At 37.6% G+C, this 21,297-nt stretch overlaps 1 pseudogene; it reads left to right on the top strand.

Moving 5' to 3' along the window:
* Positions 1-8,084: 8,084 nt before the first annotated feature.
* Positions 8,085-8,225, top strand: LOC136332376 (small nucleolar RNA SNORA42/SNORA80 family; annotated as a pseudogene).
* Positions 8,226-21,297: the final 13,072 nt, after the last annotated feature.

The following is a 21,297-nucleotide window of genomic DNA, read 5'->3' on the forward strand; positions in this document are numbered from 1 at the left end:
AAAACAAAAGTTTTTCATGCAATGCCTAGCAAGGAGACTGAGGAAAAATTAGCCTTTCTCTTTAAAACAGAAGAGGACAAGCTTTTGAGATTCCAGAAATTCTGCCACAAGTCATATGATTGTGTCCTAATGAAGTTCTGGGTAAAGAGGTCACTGGGTTTGTTTTACCAGGGAGTAGTTATTCAGGATTCTTAGGAACTTCTCTTTTTAGGTGAGTAAATGCACATTTTTCTCCCTGAAAGCTCTTTCTAATCATTCCTCTCAAAGTTTCAGAAACTTCTTTAAAATGAGATTTATTACCTCTTCATGCCATCTGAGGTAAGTGGACATGATGTAGCCCTCAGTGGACCTTAATATAACAGTCTATTTGATCAGCCTTGGCCTTCAAAGGAACAAATCAAGGAGGCAGCTTTATAGTAAGTACGATTCTAATGAATGAAAAAAGGAGATATAAAACAAAAGAAAGTGGAATTTATTGAAAGACAAACCATTTCAATTTATGACATTTTGGGAAACACATTGTAAAGATGGAGATGGGTAGAAGGTTATAATTCAAGGAATTCCTGCCTAAATCAAGAGAGTTTTCATAGGGGCACTGTATTTACAGTATAACTTATGATATGTTAGCTATCCTAGATGCTGCAAAGCAACGTATTTTCCTTTTGAAGGATACAGTGTGTGGTTGGCTACATTTGTCTTACCTACAAGAAAAGCTCAATTTTGAAACCTATTTGAGTTTTTTCTATTTGTATGAAGCTATATTTTGTAGGGCTCAGTATATTTTATGTATTCTCCAACTTCTCTAATATAATTTTTAATAATATTTTACAGTATGTTTGCCATACTCTGAAAAAATGCTGGAGCACTGCAAAGTTGGCCAGGCAGAAAAGTAATTCAGGTATAAACTATAGAAACAATATTAGCACATATGGTAGGCTTCTGCCAGCAGAGAGGGAAACGAGGTCAGTAGCTTACTGATGGCAAAACAGACTGACGGCAGAACGAAGGCAGAGCACATCTGGTGCACAGGGAATGGGCCTAAGAGTCAAGAGACTTGGGCTGTGTCTCAGCCAGGCTATTTGTTCACAAAGTGGCCTCGAACAAGTCAGCCTCTGCTCCAAGTCCCCTGCTTATAAAGCTGAGATAAGAATATTCTTAATGCATAAGACTGTATCAGAATTAATGGTTTGTTATTATGGGAATGGGTAGAATAAGGATCTGGTCATATCGAGAAAAGCAAAGAAACTCAAAGAAAATAATTGCCTGTTTTTTCTCTCTGGTTTTAATTTTTCAGTAAAATACAGTGTTTTAAGGATTGCAGTGGAGTCTCATCAATCTACTCACCTCAGAAATTCTAATAATATAAGTATCTAATACTGAAGGAGTTTTTATTACCAAGGGTATTATATATTATAGCAAGGGTGACTACATGATCTACATGCAAAGTGAGAGATATTTAAGATTGAAAAATTATGCTAAAATAAGGTATAGGAATTAACTTTTTTATAACTATTATAATAACCAGAATCCCAGGCAAATAACCAGGATCTGTAGTCATCCGCATCACAACCTAAATAAGAAGTTTCTAGTATAAATTGTAGATGAAACAATAGATGTAATTACTGTCTGTGGACTTCAGTTTCAGCTCTGAGACACAAAGAGCTAAAATTCATTCCCCATCCTTATAAGAAAAAAGGTGAACAAATTAAAAATCAATGTTTCTTAAATTTTCATTTCATAGAATTGATGTCTCAGCAAACCACCACTGTAAAAGAGACAGTAGAATAAAAGGAATCACGTGTGTGCATGTGCGTGTGTGTGTGCGTGTGCATGTGCGTGTGCGTGTGTGTGTATGTGTGTGTTCTCACATCAACCAATTCTCCAACACCAGCTGAGTATCCTACTATTCAATCAAATTCTGACACTGTGTACTGGGAGTTAGCATCAACTCTCTTAAGAGCTCAGTTCTACAAGAATTCCCCCCACTTCAGATGCCAACCACAACTCTGAGCCTCACATACTTGAGGTTTCCCATGACCCCTTCCTCAACTTTAATAATTTGCTGAAATGATTCACAGAAGTCGGGAAAACACCTACATTTATCAATGTGTTATATAATGAAGGATTATTATAAAGGGTACAGACGAACAGCCAGATGAAGCGGTACAGAGGGTGAGGTCTGGAAGAGCCCTCAGTGCAGGAGCTTCTGTCCTCCTTGAGTTGAAGTGTGCCATGCTCACAGAATATGGTGTGTTCACCAACCCAGAAGTTCTCCCAACCCTTTCCGTTAGAGTTGTTTATGGAGACTTTATCACATAAGCATGTTAATTATTAGTTTAATCTCCAACCCTGCCCTGGCCAGATAGCTCAGTTGGCTCCCGAAACACAAAGGTTGCTGGTTTAATCCCCGGTCAGGGCACATACAGGATATTCCACTCTCTCTCAATCTCTCTCCCCCTTCCTCACTCTCTGAAATCAATAAAGAATTTCAAAAACAAATAAAATGCACTGGCCAGCAGGCTCAGTGGATAGAGTTGGCCAAGAGTGCAGAAGTCTGGGGTTTGATCCCAGGTCAGGGCACACAAAAAAAGAAGTCATTTTCTTCTCTCCTCCTACCTCTCACCCTTCTTTACTTCCTCCTTTCCTGCAGCCAGTGGTTCAATTGGTTTGAGCATCAGCCCCGGCACTGAGGATATCTCAGTTGATTGAGCATTGTCCCCAGAGTTGCCCAGGTGGGTCCCAGTGAGGGTGCATGTTGAAGTCTGTCTTACTACCCCCTGTCGATCAAGTAAGTTTGTAAATATGATGTATATGTTTGCTCTCTTATAGTTTGCATTGAGTGTGGGAGACAGGCTATAAACCGGCAAGGTTCTTATAGCCTAAGGCTTAGTTTTAAGACAGCTTTTCCCACTCTTTTAATACTAAGATCTTTTCAAAACTAAACTTTCCCCCACACCTTTGACTGTTGCATGATGTGGGGTGGTGCACGCTTATGAGGAATCCCATTTATGCCTCAGATAAGTGGCTTTGTATCAGAAACTTACTTATTTGTATATTGGCTTAAAGGCTTTAATTTCTACACTATAAAATATGGCAGACTGGGGGCTCTCTCACTCAGATCCTGTCATCAGCATTGCAGAGGAGAAGCAGCCAAGATGGTGGAGTGCTGAAGGAGGAGCCAGTTTGTGCAGAGTTTGCGCAGAGAGAAGGAGATGGGGAACAGAGGTGAACAAGGCTGGTGGGCCTTTGATTCTAGGAAATGGTCCACCAGTTTTGGCTTCGTTGTTTCCTTACCATCTGTCCCAATAAAATACAAACCTGCATGGGCCAGGCAGCTGTGATGTTGGCCTTGGCTACTGGCTTTATACCCCCCTCACTTAAAAAATAATAATAAAAATAAAAATCTTCAGTCACTCCTTTTTCTTTGAAGGATGAGAGTGGGGCTGAAAGTTCTAATCTTCTAATCATGTCTTGGTCTTTCTGGCAACCAGCCCTTGTCCTGAGGCTGTCTAAGGGTCCCTAGCTACCACTCATCTTCTTATTATGCAAAAGACACTCTTATCATGCTAGAGATTCCAAGAGTCTTAGAAGCTCTGTGTCAAGAACAGGGGCAGAGATCAAATATAGATTTCTTATTATGTCACAGTCCCACCCCTGGTCTCTGGTCATGGACCTCTTATGACAAAAAGATTGTAAAAATTCAAAGATAATGGTGCATTACTAGAATTCCACTCACTCATTGATCATCCAGTAACTCATCATATTATATGAAAATGTCTCCCAGGGCAAGGCCACTCAGGTTTTTGAGCATCTGTACAATCTTGTCAGGTTCCAAAGGCAGGAGAATCTCAGCAATACAGTATATGACTTCATCCTTTCAGATATCTGGTATAATTGGGCTAAAAAGCAGTATCATCTCTTCCTTTGGACTGCCTTTAAATTGTTAATGTAATACTGTATTTGCCTAGTTTAAAAAACCATTTATTTACTTTTTTTTTAAAACTTTAACTACTATTCCTCCTTCTCTTCAATTATATTCAACCTTTTCTACCTTTGGGAGGAACATTAGGTTTGACCATTTTGCTCTTTTGACTGTAGGCAGCAAAACTAGTCCAGCAAGTTCCTGCCCCTCAGTCTACTTCTGTCATACAGGTAAAGTTACCGGGTTGCACAGCTAGAGGGCCATTTTGCCACCAGGTGATATAGCCACATTTCCTGTTAACACCAATTTTGCCAGAGGGTGTGAAGACAACAGGCCCTTAGAAATTCTAACATAAAGGTTTAAATATATAGTTACAGTTTTGCTAGGAATCATCCCTTCTTTCACCATTTATAATTGCAGCCCTGGTCCTGTAACCACTACATTGAGTAGAAAAAAGAACAAAATTGAGATGATGTGGAGAAAAAGAAAAAAGTATAGTTGTTACACCAGCGTCCTCCCTGCTGAACAAGAATTGCATAGTCATACAATCATCTTCCTCCATTCACTCTCCCCCAGATTCATGAGAAAACAGAGGAATCTATCTACTGGGGACATTTTTTGAGTGCCGCTGCTCTTGAGTGTGAGCACACTCTCATGAAGGTGTGTAAGGCAGCACTTGTGCCTGTGTTACCCACCTGTTTTCGATAACCAATGTTTTACTTACCCATTCACATTCTCTATCAAACTATTACTCTGAGGAGCATATCTCTCTGCCCATTGTTGGGCATTTTAAACTGAAAAGTATGTTCCTTGGTCTGAAGAAATATGACTCAGAGGTCTAAATTGGTACAATATCTTCCAACTCTTTTATAGCATTTTGAGCATTTGCATCTACCACCTGCTAAGGGAAGTCCAGTCCAGAGTCAGTATCTACACTTGTCAGAACCTATTTGTATCCCCCTAGGCCTACTCGAATCAGCCTGAGTTTCCAACTATGTGCAGGACCTTCCCCTCAGAGAATTTTCCACATAACCACCTGAACTCTCTGTCTCTTTTGTTGGCAGACAGAACCATTGTTATTGGCACTTTGTGCCTCAGAGAGTGCAAGGGGAATATGTTGAAATTCAGCCCATCTCTACATGGTTGCAATACCCCATATCCACTCATTTCATGTACCTAGATAGTGACTTTAAACAAACACATAGGAATGTCTGCCTGTTGATTCTAATCACCTTCTGAACTTGGAAGGGAGTTCTGATGGGCAACATGTCTTACTTCAATGCACTCCTCAAATCACCATAGTGATATCCATAGTGATGTGATTCATATGGGCATCCCTTTAATAGGCCGAGTTTCCATTGTTTTCCTGTCTGATCATATGGCTATTCCATTGGCCACTGCTTATGAATCAGTAAGAGCCAAAATATAGGAACTTATACTAGTACTTAATTCTTTTATCACTGCTAGGAAAATAGTACACAATTCAGCCCACCAAGCTGATGTTTTTACCTTCTTTGATCAGAGTGGCAGCTTTCCAAGCAGGATGTTTTCTGTGTACCTTGGAACTGCCATCCCCATATCAAGCAATTCTTTGTTAGACAGTCAAAAGCTGTTTATAAGACATTGACCAGGAGACAGTAGAATCCAATAGTTCTTTATGGAGTCAGCCTTAGGAAAAAAAGGTCCACTACATTCTCCTTGGGTAGCACGATCTTCTGTAAACTATTGTCATTTCATTATGGAAATCTTCTGGGAGCTCCAATCCATATTAGAGTGCTTCTCCAACATCATCTGTGACACTATTGAGTATTTCAGGTTTCAAGATTATTTTATGTTCCTTAGTCATTGTGTCAGTTTTAATTAATGTCCAATAGCAAACTAGTACTTGCTCCTCCAATGGGAATTCTCTAGTTCAAGTTCCCAGTAGTCATTGTGAGAAGGTACCCTCAGGCTTTTTCCATAAACCCCCATCTGTGTTCCACATGGAGCTACCACACAGAGAATTTGACTCTATGAGCACTCCAGCTTTTCTTCTATGCTCTGTGGGGCCCATTCAATCTTACTGGTTCACATTTAGCATGTCCAATTGATATTGCTTGAAGGGCCGATTTATACATCTTCTGTTTCACAGTACTAAGTATGGGAAGCATTACTCAGTCAGAAACACTGTTTCTCTTCATAATAGAATGAGGGGGAAATAGATGTCACTATTTTACATAAAGACAGTTTAAACACACCAATCTCTCCACAAACTTTTACCTTGATTTCATCAACCATTACATTTCTAACTGTAACCTCCATTATGACCTCATCAACAGATTTTGGTTTTACTATTGCTTGGTGGGCTGAATTGTGTACTATTTTCCAGTGAAACGTTAAGATTGTTGTCATTAAACATTCGGGTAAAAGAGACCTTCATTTTAATTACATTTTTAAATTAACTAGGCAAGGAAGCTAGTACACTGAGATGGCTTTATTGCCTTAGTAGTCTAAGCCTATAATACCTCAAGATTAAAAATTTTAAACCTGACAACCAATCACATTCAACCAATGAGGCTCTACAAAATAAGGAAACCACTTAAGTTATATCCAATTAAATAATTTCCTTGGTTTGCTTCTGCATCATCGCTATTAAAACACTTTCCCCTAGCTCCTGTTGGTAGAGTGCTCCTAACCATTTCTGTTTGGTGCTGCCCAACCCAATCAATTTTTGCTCATATAAACTCTTACAAATTTTAATATGCCTCAGTTTATCTTTTAAGACTGTTGATATCTGTCTTATTCAAACCATTTTTGATAACCATCTAAAGATTTCCACCCTCCTGGGGTAAGTCCTATGACTGTCTCCCCTTTTTCCTCTTTGTTTCACTCCTATCAAATATTTGCTTTATATAACCCCTTTCTTAATAATGGTTTAAAATTTTTCACATTTCTAGGAAGAGTTCCTTGACTCTCCCCTCTGTCTCCCTGCATTCTCTTGTTAATTAACCGAATATTTTTATTACTGTCTTTAAGATGCATAAGGAAAGTATGAGATAGAAAATTCCATAAGACTTCCAGGACTACTGCTTGATTTTGCAGTGGTAAAGATATATGGAGTGCTCATGCAAAAAACCCACCCTTAATCACAGCATTAACTATAACATATTCGGTGGGTGAGTATTGTGGTCATCACAAAGCCAGTTTCACATGGCTTGCATATGAAGCATATCAGGCACTTCATCTGAGACATTTATAGTAGAAACTGGGCAGTTCCCTTCAGTGTAAACAGACCTCAAGGTGCCTTTTATCCAGTTCACCAAGAGATCTCTTCCCCCAGGAAAAAGCCTATGTGTGTTAGGGTTACATGTAGCAATCTATGATTGTTTAGTAGTGAGCTATATCAATCCAAACATTCTCTTCTACCTCGCAGCATCCAAAACCAAAGACAAGCCCCTAAATTAACTACCCTTACAATTCATTTTATTAAAAGGTCTTCAGAGAGCTGATGATAACAATCTACGAAATGAAACTAATCCTTCACATTATACCACATGGTTTCAGTAGTCTCTTGATTTTGCCCTTCCTTATGTGAACTGCTTTCTTGGTGACTAGGGGTCTTAGGGGCACTCTATGTCCCTTCCCACCATTCCTATCAACGTCATACTTGAATATCCAGCTAGTGCAATAAGACAAGTAAAGGAAATAAAAGATGTACAGAAAGAAAGGAAGAAATAAAATTTTCTTGTTCACAGATGACATGGTTATCTCTATAGAAAATGATGAAGAATCAACAACAATAAAAAGAAAAGTTCTCTGAAACTAATAAGTGGTCATTATAGCAAAGCTGCAGAATATAAGTTTAATATACAAAAATCAATTGTTTTCCTGTGTACCTGCAAAGAGCAACTAGAATTTGAAATTAAAAACACAATATAGGGGGAGGGGAGGGGCACAAAGAAAACCAGTTAGAAGGTGACAGAAGACTATTGGACTTTGGGTGATGGGAATGCAGCATAATCAAATGTCAAAATAACCTAGAGATGTTTTCTCTGAACATATGTACCCTGATTTATCAATGTCACCTCATTAAAATTAATTAAAAATTAAATTAAATTAAAAAAGAAACCACAATATAGTTACAATAACTATATTGATCCTCCAAAATGGTGTACTTTATTATGCATAAGTTTGGATTTATGGCCAGCCCATCCCCCTAGGTCTCTCATAGTATCTAGTGCCTCATGCCAGAGCAAACTCTGGCCTTGAATCATTGCCTGGCCTCTGTCCCTAAGCTGCAGGCACTAAACTGGATTGAATAGTGAGAAAAAATGATATACTTTATTATAAATCTAACAAAATATGTAAAGGATCTATATGCAGAAAACTATAAAGAAACTAAAGATCTACTTACTGTATTTGATTTATTCTCCTCCAGAAGGGAAAAATAAACACAGTGCAGAAAGAAAGAAAAAACTAATTAGTTGATTATCTATTATATGCTGGATATAATGCAAATTATAATAGTTAAAGAGAAATTCAAAGAGCAATACTCAAATCTCTATACCATATGAGACTAATTTTATTAAAAGTTATAAAACTTAAAAAATAAACTTGAAGATATTGTTCTATAATTCTTTGAAAAATACATCACAAGCCTGACCAGGCAGTGGTGCAGTGGATAGAGCATCAGACTGGGATGCCGAGGACCCAGGTTGAAGACCCTGAGGTCACCAGCTTGAGCATGGGCTCATCTGGTTTGAGCAAACGCTCACCAGCATGAACCCAAGGTCGCTGGCTCGAGCAAGAGGTTACTCGGCCTGCTATAATCCCCTGGTCAAGGCACATATGAGAAAGCAATCAATGAACAACTAAGGTGTCGCAATAAAAAACTGATGACTGATGCTTCTCATCTCTCTCCCTTCCTGTCTGTCTGTCCCTATCTATCTCTCTCTCTGACTCTTTCTCTGTCTCTGTAAAAAAAAAAAAATAGATCACAATATGAATATGTGGATCAACTGTAATGCTTACATACAGCTGGTGAAAGTACACCTGGTACAGCCACATTGGTAAATATTCTAAAACATCTACTAAATTTGCACAATGCATATTCTAAAACCCAGAAATTCCATTCCTAGGAATATAACTAACAGATATATCTTCTATTCATACAAAGACATATACAAGAATGTTCATATTCTTGTCCTATTCTAAATAACCCAATCCTGGAAATAATTCAACAATTATACACAATAGAATGGATAAATTCTGGCATATTCATATCATGGAAAACTAAAATAATAACAATGAATGAAGTCTAACTACATGCAACATGGATGAATGTTGCAAAGGTGTTTTTGAGCTAAAAGACTTAGACATAAAGTACAAAATCATTACACATATATAAATTTCAAAATCAGACAAAACTAAGCTCTGGTATTACTGAATAGAAGGGTTACTATATATTTAGAAGGGAGCAGGAGACATGTTTTTAGAGAGCTGCAAAGCCTTCTGGTTCATCAGCTCAGTCAGTTAGTTACATGTGTGTTCACTTTGTGAAAATTCATTGAGTTGTACAACTATGATTTTTCATTTTATGTAGTATTCAATTCTTCAAGTAAAAGTTTACTAAAAATATCAGTAATAGTTATATTACATGATATGAAGAGAATTTTTTATTTTTATGGCTTTCTCTGTATTTATAGCTTTCTGTATTTTCTTAATTATTATGATATATATTCCTTTTTAACAGCTTTATTGAAGCATAACTTACATAGATAAAATTAACTCATTTGAAGAGTACAGTTCATTGAAGTTTGACAAATGTATAAAGCTAACCATAACCATAGTCAAGATATAAAACATTTCCATCTCCCCAAAAGTTACCTGACACCATTTTGAAATAAATTCCCTTGCCCATCCAATCTGATCTCTGGTTGGCTCTCTGTTGCTATAGCTTTGCCTTTTCTAAAGATTGCATATAAATGAGACCATACATTATGATGTGTTTTGTATCTGACTTTTTTCATCTGATGATGTTTTTAAGATGGACCCATGTTATTGGGTATATCAGTAGTACTTTCTTTACTATTGCTCAGTAAGATTCTCTTGTATAAATGCAGCACAATTTATTTATCTTTTCAGCAGCTAATAGACACTTGAGTTGTTTTCTTCTTGATACGATGAATAAAGTGGCTTGAATATTTGAATAAATTTCTCTTGAGTAAATAAGAGTGAGATTTCTCAGCTTCATGGTAAGTATATATTATATTTGTCAAACTGTTTTTCCAAAATGACTGTGCCTCTTGATATTTCCAGAAGCAATGTATGAAAGCTGCAGGTTCTCCACCTCTTCCTTCACCTACACCTAGTATTATTGGTTATTTTCATTTTATATAGTATCTCATTGTGATTTTAATTTGTATTAACCTGATGGCTAATGATGTCATGTAAGTATCTTTTTGGGGAAGTACCTGATCAAAAATTTTGTTCATTATTTATTTGTCTTCTTATTGTTGAAATTTAAGAGCTCTTTATGCCTGACATGTGGTGGCGCAATAGATAAAGTGTCGACCTGGAACACTGAGGTTGATAGTACAAAACCCTGGGCTTGCCAGCTCAGGGTACATATGGGAAGCATCTACTACCAGTTGATGCTTCTTGTTTCTCTGCTGCCCTCTCTCTATATTCTATCTAAAAATTAATAAGTAAAAAAAAATTGTTTAATTTATTTATTAAATTTAATGCAGTGACATTGATAAATCAGGGTACATATGTTGAAAGAAAACATCTGTAGATTATTTTAACATTTGATTGTGCTGTGTACCCCTCCCCCAAAGTTAAATTGTCTTCTGTCACCTTCTATTTGGTTTTCTTGTGCCCCTCCCCTCCCCCATCCCCTCTCTCCTTCTTCGTCCCATCCCCCCTCCTTCCACCCCTCACCCCTGTTGTCATCTCATTCTTGTTCATGTCTCTGAGTCTCATTTTTATGTCCCTTCTATGTATGGATTCATATAGTTCTTAGTTTTTTTTTTTCTGATTTACTTATTTCACTCCGTATAATGTTATCAAGGTCCATCCATGTTATTGTAAATGATCCGATGTCATCATTTCTTATGGCTGAATAGTATTCCATAGTACATATGTACCAAAGCTTTTTAATCCACTCGTCCTCTGACGGACACTTGGGCTGTTTCCAGATCTTCGCTATTGTGAACAATGCTGCCACAAACATGGGGGTACATTTCTCCTTTTGGAGACGATCTATGGTGTCCTTGGGGTATATTCCTAAAAGTGGGATAGCTGGGTCAAAAGGCAGTTCAATTTTCAGTTTTTTGAGAAATCTCCATACTGTTTTCCACAGTGGCTGCACCAGTCTGCATTCCCACCAGCAGGGCAGGAGGGTTCCCTTTTCTCCACATCCTCGCCAGCACTTATTCTGTGTTGTTTTGTTGATGCGCACCATTCTGGCTGGTGTGAGGTGATATCTCATTGTGGTTTTAATTTGCATTTCTCTAATGATTAGTGATGTTGAGCATTTTTTCATATGCCTATTGGCCATCTGTATGTCCTCTTTGGAGAAGTGTCTATTCATCTCTTTTGCCCATTTTTGGATTGGATTGTTTGTCTTCCTAGTGTTCAGATTTACAAGTTCTTTATAAATTTTGGTTATTAACCCCTTATCAGACGTATTGTCAAATATGTTCTCCCATTGTGTAGTTTGTCTTTTTATTCTGTTCTTGTTGTCTTTAGCTGTGCAAAAGCTTTTTAGTTTGATATAGTCCCATTTGTTTATCCTGTCTTTTATTTCACTTCCCTGTGGAGATAAATCAGCAAATATATTGCTCTGAGAGATGTCGGATAGCTTACTGCCTATGTTTTCTTCTAAGATGCTTATGGTTTTATGGCCTACATTTAAGTCTTTTATCCATTTTGAGTTTATTTTTGTGAGTGGTGTAAGCTGGTGATCTAGTTTCATTTTTTGCAGGTAGCTGTCCAATTTTCCCAACACCATTTGTTAAAGAGGCTGTCTTTACTCCATTGTATTTCCTTACCTCCTTTGTCAAATATCAGTTGTCCATAGAACTGTGGGTTTATTTCTGGGTTCTCTGTTCTGTTCCATTGATCTATATGCCTGTTCTTATGCCAGTACCAGGTTGTTTTGAGTACAATGGCCTTGTAGTATAACTTGATATCAGGAAGTGTGATACTTCCCGCTTTATTCTTCTTTTTTAAGATTGCTGAGGCTATTCGTGTTCTCTTTTGGTTCCATATAAATTTTTGGAATATGTGGTCTATATCTTCAAAGTATGTCATTGGTATTTTAATTGGTATTGCATTGAATTTATAGATTGCTTTGGGTAAAATAGACATTTTAATGATGTTTATTCTTCCTACCCATGAGCACGGTATATGCTTCCACTTGTTTGTATCTTCTTTGATTTCTTTCATCAATGCTTTGTAATTTTCCGAGTACAAGTCTTTAGTCTCCTTGGTTAAGTTTACTCCTAGGTACTTTATTTTTTTGGTTGTAATTGTGAAGGGAATTGTTTCCTTAATTTCTCTTTCTGACTGTTCATTGTTGGTGTATAAAAATGCCTCTGATTTCTGAGTATTGATTTTATATCCTGCCACTTTGCTGAATTCATTTATCAGGTCCAGTAGCTTTTTGACTGAGACTTTAGGGTTTTCTATATACAATATCACATCATCTGAAAATAATGATAGTTTTACTTCTTCTTTTCCAATTTGAATGCCTTTTATTTCTTCTTCTTGTCTGATTGCTGTGGCCAGGACTTCCAGAACTATGTTAAATAAGAGTGGTGAAAGGGGGCACCCCTGCCTTGTTCCTGATCTTACGGGTATTGCTTTTAATTTTTGCCCATTGAGTATGATGTTGGCTGTGGGTTTCTCATAGATGGCTTTTATCATGTTGAGGTATGTTCCCTGTATTCCCACTTTGCTGAGAGTTTTGATCATGAATGGGTGCTGGATTTTATCAAATGCTTTTTCTGCATCTATTGAAATTATCATATGGTTTTTCTCCTTCTTTTTGTTTATGTGATGAATCACATTGATTGATTTACAAATATTGTACCATCCTTGCCTCCCCAGAATAAATCCCACTTGATAGTGGTGTATGATTTTTTTTATATATTGCTGGATCCGGTTTGCTAATATTTTGTTGAGGATTTTAGCATCTATATTCATCAGAGATATTGGCCTATAATTTTCTTTTTTTGTGTTGTCTTTGCCTGGTTTTGGAATCAGAATTATGCTCGCCTCATAAAAGAAGATTGGAAGTCTTCCTTCCTCTTGAATTTTTTGAAATAGTTTGAGAAGGATAGGAGCTAGTTCTTCTTTGAATATTTGGTAGAATTCCATTGTGAAGCCATTGGGCCCCAGACTTTTCTTTGTTGGGAGTTTTTTGATAACTGTTTCGATCTCATTTGTTGTAATTGGTCTGTTTAGGGTTTCTGATTCTTCCAGATTGATTTTTGGAAGATTATATGTTTCAAGGAATTTGTGCATTTCATCTAGGTTGTCTAGTTTTTTGGCATACAGTTCTTCATAGTATTTTCTTATAATATTTTGTATTTCTGTTGTGTCAGTTGTTATTTCTCCTCTCTCGTTTCTAATTTTATTTATTTGAGTCTTCTCTCTTTTTTTCTTGGTGAGTCTAGTTAAAGGTTCATCAATCTTGTTTACCTTTTCAAAGAACCGGCTCCTAGTTTCATTGATCCTCTGTATTGTTTCTTTAGCCTCTATGTCATTTATTTCTGCTCTGACCTTTATTATTTCCTTCCTTCTACTACATTTGGTCTTTACTTGCTGTTCTTTTTCTAATTCTTTTAAATGCAGGGTTAAGTTGTTAATTTGAGCTTTTTCTAGCTTCTGAAAGTGTGCCTGTAGTGCTATGAACTTACCTCTCAGTACTGCTTTTGCTGTGTCCCATAAATTTTGAGTAGTTGTATGCCCATTGTCACTCGTTTCTAGGAATTGTTTTATTTCTTCTTTGATCTCATTCTTAATCCATTCATTATTTAACAACCTGCTATTTAGTTTCCATGTGTTTCAGAATTTTTTAGCTTTTTTGTTGTGGTTCATTTCTAGTTTCATGCCATTGTGATCGGAGAAAGTGCTTGATATGATTTCAGTCTTCTTAAATTTGTTGAGAGCACTTTTGTGCCCTAACATGTGGTCTATCCTAGAGAATGTACCATGAGCACTTGAAAAGAATGTATATTCTGCTGCTTTAGGGTGAAAGGTTCTGAAGATATCTATTAAATCGAGTTGATCTAGTGTTTCCAATAAGTCTGATGTTTCTTTGTTAATTTTCTTTCTTGAGGATCTATCTAGTAATGTTAGTGGGGTATTGAAATCTCCTATTATTATAGTATTGCTGTTGTTCTCGCCCTTTAAATCCATCAAAGTCTGCTTTATATATTTAGGTGCTCCTATATTAGATGCGTAGATATTTATAATAGTTATATCTTCCTGTTGGATTACTCCCTTTATCATTATGTAGTGGCCTTCTTTATCTCTTACTATACCCTTTGTTTTAAAGTCCAATTTGTCTGATATAAGTATTGCTACCCCAGCTTGTTTTTCATTTCCATTTGCATGAAATGTTTTTTTCCATCCTTTTACCTTCAATCTATATGTATCTTTTGTTCTAAGGTGTGTCTCTTGTAGACAGCATATGTATGGGTCCTGTTTTCTTATCCACGCAGCTACCCTATGTCTTTTGATTGGATCATTTCATCCATTTACGTTTAAGGTTATTATTGATATGAAGTTGTTTATTGCCATTTTCTTCTTTAAAGGTGTATTCCTTTTTGCTATATTCTTTTCCCACTTTGATCTGTTTACACCAGGCCCCTTAACATTTCCTGCAGCATTGGTTTGGTTGTAATGAATTCCTTGAGTTGTTTTTTGTCTGGGAAGCTTTTTATTTCTCCTTCGATTTTAAATGATAGCCTTGCTGGATAAAGTAGTCTTGGTTGTAGGTTCTTGTTCGGCTTTACTTTGAATATTTCTTGTCATTCCCTTCTGGCCTCAAGTGTTTCTGTTCAGAAGTCAGATGTCATCCTTAACGGGGCTCCTTTGTAGGTGATAACTTTTTTTTCTCTTGCAGCTTTTAATATTTTCTCTTTATCGCTTAGCTTTGGTATTTTAATTATGATGTGTCTTGGTGTAGGTTTCTTTGGGTTTCTCTTTAATGGAGTCCTCTGTACTTCTTGGATTTGTGAGAGTTTCTCTTGCATTAATTTAGGAAAGTTTTCAGCTATGATATGATTGAACAAAGTCTCTATCCCTTGTTCTTTTTCTTCTTTTTCAGGAACCCTTATGATGCGGATGTTATTTCTCTTCATGTTGTCACAGAGCTCTCTAAGGGTTTCCTCTGACTTTTTTAGTCTCTTTTCTTCTCTGCTTTCATGCCTTCATTCCAGTTGTCCTCCAACTTGCTGATTCGATCCTCAGCTCTATCTATCCTGTTTTTCTTAGTTTTGTTTTGTTTTTTTTGTTTTTTGTTTTTTTTTCATTTTTCTGAAGCTGGAAACAGGGAGAGACAGTCAGACAGACTCCCTCATGCGCCCGACCGGGATCCACCCGGCACGCCCACCAGGGGCGACGCTCTGCCCACCAGGGGGCGATGCTCTTCCCATCCTGGGCGTCGCCATGTTGTGACCAGAGCCACTCTAGCGCCTGAGGCAGAGGCCACAGAGCCATCCCCAGCGCCCGGGCCATCTTTGCTCCAATGGAGCCTCGGCTGCGGGAGGGGAAGAGAGACAGAGAGGAAAGCGTGGCGGAGGGATGGAGAAGCAAATGGGTGCTTCTCCTGTGTGCCCTGGCCGGGAATTGAACCCAGGTCCTCCGCATGCTAGGCCGACGCTCTACCGCTGAGCCAACCGGCCAGGGCTATCCTGTTTTTAATTCCTTCCATTGTGGTCTTTATTTCTGATATTGTATTTGTCATCTCCGACTGATTCTTTTTTATACTTGCTATTTCTTTATTTAGGTGTTCATAATGACCATCCATTGTTGTTCTAAGATCCCTAAGCATCCTTACAATCATAATTTTGAACTCCGCATCTGGAAGTTTTATTATTTCCATATCACTCAGTTCATCTTTTGAAGGTGTCTCTTGTGGTTTCATTTGGATTGCACTTCTTTGTTTTCTCATTATCTGTTTTTGGGTTTTTTATTTGTAAAGTTGGTTGAGTCTAGGCTTGGTGTTGTCTGCCTCCAGTTTTCAGTTATTTCTAGGTCTTCTTGGGTTGGTATCAGCTGTTATCTGTAATCCACTTTCAAATTTGGGCAGCTTTGAAGTCTTTATTTGTTTGTTTTCTTAACAGGTGATAGTCTTTTTACTGATCTCAGCAGGGGGCTTCCTTGAAACTGTATCCAGGAATGTGGTGGGTGTGACCTGAAACTCTGAAGGCCTCTTTAGCCAATTAATCTCTCTGGGGGCAAGGTGTTTTCTCAGCTTCAGTAGGGGGAGGTGTATCTCAGATCCCCATGGAGACTTGAGTTACTGCCCCTCCTCCCCCCTTCTTGTTTTCAGCTGTGTCTTGTTGTACTGATTGGAGCTGGATATATGTCTGGAGATCTCTGATCCAGAAGCAATTCAGCTCTGTTTTGTGAAAGGTTCAGTCCCTCTCCCAGCTATGGCCGCCTCCAGCATGGATGAGTCAGCTTTTTTAGTTTGTCTCCTGCATTCCTAGCCCCTCACAGTCTGTCCCTCTTCCTGTCCTTTCCGCTTGGGAGATTAGCTGATCTTTGCAAACACCTCGCTCTCTGGTTGCCAGGCAAGTGGCTGTGAGCAGTAGTTTCTGCCCTTTTCCCTTGTGTGAGATCCCCTCTGGGCTCTCAGCCTCACCGCCCCTCCGTTCCTGTAAGCAGGGGAGATTCGGGTGCTCCCTACCAGGTTTTTTGTGGCTTCTTCTTTGCTCCTTGGTTTTTGAGAGCTGTTCTTGTAGTTCAGAGTTGGTTTTGCATGCTGATTTTTTCTAAATTGATTTGTATTCCAGTTTGATGGAGAGAGCTGGGCATCTATGCATCTGCCTACTCTGCTGCCATCTTTATATATATATATATATATATATATATTCCTGGTATGTTTATTCAGATATATATGAATTGTCTTTTTATTTTTTGAATAAAGTTATTCAATGAGAAAAAATTTTATTTGTGATGAAGTTCAATTTATCTATTTTTTAATAGTCTATGCTATTTGTGCAATTTCTCTTTATAGAAAACATGTTATATAAAAAGGATCTGACAATGACTAAAAGGTTAAATAGAGAGATTGATCAGTCTAACTAGGGTAATTCAAATGCATAGATTTAAACTGCCTATTTGCTTGGCTGGAAAGGACTATGTGCAAAAAAAAAAGTAGTGTGAAATCAAAGAATGGTGCACAACTTTGCTCATAATTCCTGACTGAGAAGGTATTTGATTTATGGTAGAAAAAAAGAAAAAGATCAATTCTATAATAGTAGTTACTATTTTAAGACAGTTTAATCTTAATTTAGAGAAGTAAAATCAAACATGCTTATCTTTGTTCAAAGTTTCTTCAAAATAAAGTACAAAGCAAGAGAGAATCAGCTTTTAATGAATTAAGAATAGTAATGGGAACCTGACTAGCAGGGGCACATTGGATAAGGCATTGATCTGGGATGCTGATGTCCCAGGCTTGAAACCCACAGTCGCCAGTTTCAGCACAGGCTCACCAACTTAAGTGTGGGATCATCAACCTGATTCCATGGTCACTGGTTTGAGCTCAAAGGCATGTATGAGAAGCAATCAATGAACAACTGAAGTGCTTCACATCACTTTCTTCCTTCTCTCTGCCTTTCACTCTCTCCTCTCTCTTAAAAAAAAATAGTGAAGGGAGACTTGGCCAGATAACTTGATTGATTAGAGCATCCTGAGAAAGTGCAGAGGTTGCCAGTTTGATCTCCACTCAGGGCACATACAGGAAAATATTGATGTTCCTACCTCTAACCCTCTCTCCCTAACGTCAACAAATTTTAAAAAATCAAGAATAATAAAGAGAAAAAAACTCATTTAGTAAAGAAAAAGGTAGGAAAAATAATAGAAAGGAGAGCCCTGGGCGGGTAGCTCAGCTGGTTAGCGTGTCTCCCAGGTTTGTAGGTCCAGCCCTGGTCAGGGCACTTACAAGATCAACCAGTGAATCATAAATAAATAGAGCAGAAAATCAATGTTTCTCTCTCCCTTTCTCCTCTCTAAAAATCAGTAAATAAAAAACATTTTTAATTAAAATGAAAACACAAGTTTTAGTCCACTGCACAATTAAGTTTTGCCTATATAGTAATAAACAAAAATACATAACTACTATTAGAGGGAGACACCTTTGGATTTTAATTGTATTTTTTAATACCTCATATCAGTCAATAAACAAACATTCTATGTCCTCCCAAGCATGTGTAGACACAATAACTGTGTCCTTTATCAGTTTTAATTCATGTTGTAAAACCCCCAAAAATGTAATTTTTAAAACTTTAGAACATTAATAGTCTTTACAGCTAAGTTAAAACTAAGGGATTAATCTATTTTTCTATCAGAAAACAGATTTAATCACAAGCACAAACCCATTTACCAAAGTTTAAAGATAGTCAAGCTTCAAAATGAGCCCTCCTGCCTTGGCCAGATAGCTCAGTTGTTTGGAACGTCATTCTAGAGCACAAAGGTTGCTGGTTCGATTCCTCAGGCACGGTACATACAGGAGCAGCTCGATGTTCCTGTCTCTCTCTCCTTGACTCAATAAATAAATAAATAAATAAATAAATAAATAAATAAATAAACCGTCCCTTGAAATTGTAATTTCAATTTAAAAAAATGAGGGCTTTTTTCCCCTCCCAGTAAGGCAACTATGTAAGGATAACTTATTCATCTCTAGGAAAAATATAAATTACTAAGCTTAATGCATATTGTACTGTTATTTCTATAGAAAGAGTGAATGATAAAAGAAAATACATAAAAACTCAATATTTGATATTTTCAAAATAATTGTGATTCTGATACAGAATGCATTTTTTAATGTTGCTTTTTCAACATATTGAGGCGTTTTTTTTTTTAAAGACAGAAAACCTTTCCTAAATTAGATTGTCTTTAAATTTTTCAGGATTCTAAAGAAACAAGGGAACAGCTTGCCTTGGATAAGAATTTTTCTTTCAAATGTGAGAGAAAGATCCAATTTTTGTAGTTAACTGGATTGGAGTAATCCTGAATAATTTAGCTTCCATTTATGGTTTGAGCAAGTTCAGTATATGTGAACTCCCAACATCTCCTCTCCTTAAACTATTTTTGATCAATTAATGCACACTTTTAAGTAGAAAACGTACAAAATCTCCAAAGACTCTTACTTTAAATATTTTTCCTTATAATTTTATTCATGTCTTTATATTAACTTAGAAAAAGAACTAAAATTTGTTGAAGGCTGAAATATAAGCTCCTCAAAAGTATGTAAGTTACTTATTAGAGATAAGCTTCTCACTAGAATAGAGCCTTTTTAAGGATGGAAATTTTGTGAATTTTGTCTTACTCACCATTATACTCCAGTTCCTGGCACAGAACCTAGACACAGTACACATGTTCAGTAAAAATGTATCTCCGTCTGTCTACTACATGCCAGAAGTATTTTAATATAGTAACATCCATACACACACACACACATACACACACACACACACAAAATAGGTATTACTCTTCTTCTCAGAAAAAAATTGATTCTCAAAGAAATAGGTAACTTTCCCAAAATCTCAACTGTTAAGTAATGTTAATTTATCCAAACTCAAGCTTTTGAGCTCCCAAGAATGGTGTTGACATTGGGTTAGATAACTCAAATGTAGATTCAACTAGATTTCAAAGACACATTTCATTGATCCTTCTCCTTATGTCTACTTTATTTTTGGCTCCATATCCTTTGACTGCCTTTCATATGGCATAAGAATATAATTTTGTAGAGAGAGTAGAATGATAATTCAGCTTTGCTTCTAGCATAATTGACTTAATATTTTTTATTATTGATAATGGAGTGATCTGTTTCAGACATAACACTAAGTATTCTTATGTCAATATTTAAGATTTTTATCAAATCAAAAAATCCTCTTGGGTAGAGTACAAAAAGTGACCATAAATTCTTTGCAGCATCTCATTTCCCTACTGCTTCAATATGAGGTGGTCATAATCTCAGGAGCTTCCTAGGTGAAACTACTCTGGTGCATGGAGGGACCCACCTCGAATAAGACTATATCCCTGAGATTTTTGTTGGAGCAGGTGGAACATCATGGATGTTAGACAGGTGGCAGGTCTGAGATGTTTTCAATGTTTTAAGGTTTTAAGATTTCCCACAGGCTGACTAACACAGCATGTAGCCAGTAGCCACAGCCACAATCACAGCCACCTGGCCCATGCAGGTCCACATTTAATTTGGACAGATAGTAATGAAACAACAAAGCCAAGAACTGGTGGGCAATCAGCTTTAATCCTAGCTTGCACTCAGCAGGCAAGAAATACACACAGTAGGAAAACACTTCCCTTTCCATTCAGGGCTCCCAAAGCCCACTGACTTATCCGAGTTTCCTAGAATCAAAGGTTTCTACCTCACCAGCCTTATTCACTTCTGTTCCTCATCTCCTTCTCTCTGCCCAAACTGGCTTCTCCCTCAGCACTCCACCATCTTGGCTGCTTCTCTTCTGCTCCATATGGCCTTTCTCTGCTCTTCCATGCAATGCTAATTTTAGTAACAGAGAGAGAGCAAGCCCCTGGTCTGTCTCCATTTTACAGTGTAGAAATCAAAACCTTTAATCCAATATACAAACAAGGAAGTCTCTGATACAAAGTCACTTATCTACCTGACCAGACAGTGGTGCAGTGGATAGAGCATCAGACTAGGATGCCCAGAACCCAGGTTCGAGACCCCAAGGTCGCCAGCTTGAGAACAGGCTCATCTGGTTTGAGCAAAAGCTCACTAGCTTGGACCCAAGGTCACTGGCTCAAGCAAGGGGTTACTTGTGGGCAAGTACTGCTAGGGGTGAGGACGATGGAGACACAAAGACCCGACTCTGGGGACCAGGTTCAGTGATGCAGATCCACTTTATTTAGGAAGTAAGCTAACTTATATACATGGGTTCAGCCAATAGGATGTTACAGCATGTCCTTCATAGCCAATGGATGAAAAGATCAGAGAGCTGCATGGTTGGTGTTGTCACTTCCTTATAGTGGGCGAGCTTCCTTCCTTGGTATACTCAGGAGGCTTCTGGGAGCTGGAGTATTTTCACAGCATTGCATCAGCCACAGCTGCTAGGAATGTACTCTGCGTTCCACCTACATTTCCCCCTTCTCCTTTAATTAAGGCCAATTGGACT

This window comes from Saccopteryx bilineata, chromosome 3, assembly GCF_036850765.1.
Source record: "Saccopteryx bilineata isolate mSacBil1 chromosome 3, mSacBil1_pri_phased_curated, whole genome shotgun sequence".
NCBI lineage: Eukaryota > Metazoa > Chordata > Mammalia > Chiroptera > Emballonuridae > Saccopteryx > Saccopteryx bilineata.